Here is a 1,568-nt window from a genome sequence, read left to right as displayed (position 1 = left end):
GTCAGGGCGAGGCTGGGTGAGAGCGAATCAGTGAACGATCGGACTCTTCCTCTCTCTGTGAGGGTGTGTCATGAACTCTATTACCATTTCCAAAGAGTTAGGTATGCTGGAGCGAAGTGGACCGGAAAGCCAAGGGAGGAGAGGTATGCCTACACGAGTCCACCCAACCCCCCCCCCCCAGGGAGACATCCTCGAGTGGTGGGGGGAGGGGCGAAGGTGTGGAGGGATAATTTCCAACAAATAAATCCCAACAAATAAATTACTAGAGACTTGATTCATTGATTTACTTTAAATTTATTGAGTGTATCGGGAAAGAGGGAAAATGGGTCAAGGAGGGAGGGAGGGAGGGAGGGAGGGAGGGAGGGAGGGAGGGAGGGAGGGAGGGAGAGAGGGATATCTTTTCCTCCAAATCGGCTGGTATGTAGTCTCAGTGCGTCAGAAAAAAGACTGCTTCTGGCCTCCTTTCTGATTACCCCAAGGCAGTCTGGTCACCGTGCTGTAATAGAAAGGGAAACCACAGTCAAGTCATGGGAGCGAGCGAGCAAGCAAGCAAGCAAAAATCATAAACAAAAGCAAAAACACGTCTGTTAAGTTGAGCAGAGCAGAGCAGAGCAGAGCAGAGTAGGGCAAAGCAATACAAGGTCACATTCCACAAAGGCTGATATAGTCTGCCATCTTGGTCTACAGAGTGAAAAGTAGAAGGAGAAAATGAATATCGCTTTGTGTGTCACAAAGTTTTTAAGTTGTAAGGAACATTGCAGGGCTAAACCTTCAAATCCTCAAACCACCCAACCCAAGCTTTCCTCCTCCTCATCCTCCTCCTCCTCCTCCTCCTCCTCACCCCCCATTGCCCCCCCCCCCGTGTGGTGTGTGTGTGTGTGTGTGTGTGTGTGTGTGTGTGTGTGTGTGTTTGCGCACGAGCTCGAGCTCGGGCACGCATTTCTTTCACTGCACAACCATCATTGGAGGACGTTTAAATAAACACGAATGAATCAGACAGGCAGACAGACAGGGGCCCATAATGGATCCCTACAACTCGGTGGTGGTGGTGGTGGTGGTGGTGGTGGTGGTGGTGGTGGTGGTGGTGGTGGTGGTGGTGGTGGTGGTACACACCGATTTGTTGACCTCTTTCTTTTAAAGAAAGGACAAGAAACAAAGAGAAATAAAAATGAAGGAATATAGACCTAGCCAAATATTATTTTATTCCCTCCTTCATGGAGCGACAAGAAGATTTATTCATCAACCTTCGTCTAGAATAAGAAAGTAATTGCAAATGAAATCGAGCCATCTTACTGTAATAAGATGTTATCGAGAGAAAGGGGAATTGGATACTGGATCCATTGCTGCCCCCCCCCCACACACAAATTGGAAAGAAAAGCAACTCCCCAGATCGCTCAACTAACGAGGCTTATTTAAAACTGGAAAAAGAGGGCTGGAGAGATGTCTCAGCGGTTAAGAGCCCTGGCCGCTCCTCCAGAGGTCCTGAGTTTTCAATCCCCAGCAAGCACATGGTGGCTCCCAACCATCGGTAATGGGATGAGGCCTTCTTCTGGTGTGTCTGAAGATAG

At 48.8% G+C, this 1,568-nt stretch overlaps 1 long non-coding RNA gene across 1 annotated transcript in view; it reads right to left on the bottom strand.

Annotated features, from left to right (window-relative positions):
* Positions 1–274: 274 nt before the first annotated feature.
* The window catches only part of LOC147997559 (uncharacterized), an 80,445-nt gene continuing 79,151 nt past the window's right edge, over positions 275–1,568 (bottom strand). The window contains exons 2-3 of the long non-coding RNA XR_015647745.1: positions 1,404–1,568; positions 275–496 (exon numbers count right to left, since the gene is read on the bottom strand). The exon at positions 1,404–1,568 is cut by the window's right edge and continues 34 nt beyond it. This is a non-coding gene — a long non-coding RNA (uncharacterized LOC147997559). The remainder of the gene's footprint in view (positions 497–1,403) is intronic.

The sequence above is a fragment of the Rattus norvegicus genome, unplaced genomic scaffold (genome assembly GCF_021556685.1).
Source record: "Rattus norvegicus strain SHRSP/BbbUtx unplaced genomic scaffold, alternate assembly SHRSP_T2T unassigned-0000114, whole genome shotgun sequence".
NCBI lineage: Eukaryota > Metazoa > Chordata > Mammalia > Rodentia > Muridae > Rattus > Rattus norvegicus.
Note: the sequence above shows the minus strand (reverse complement) of the source record. Positions and strands in the feature narration are given on the sequence as shown.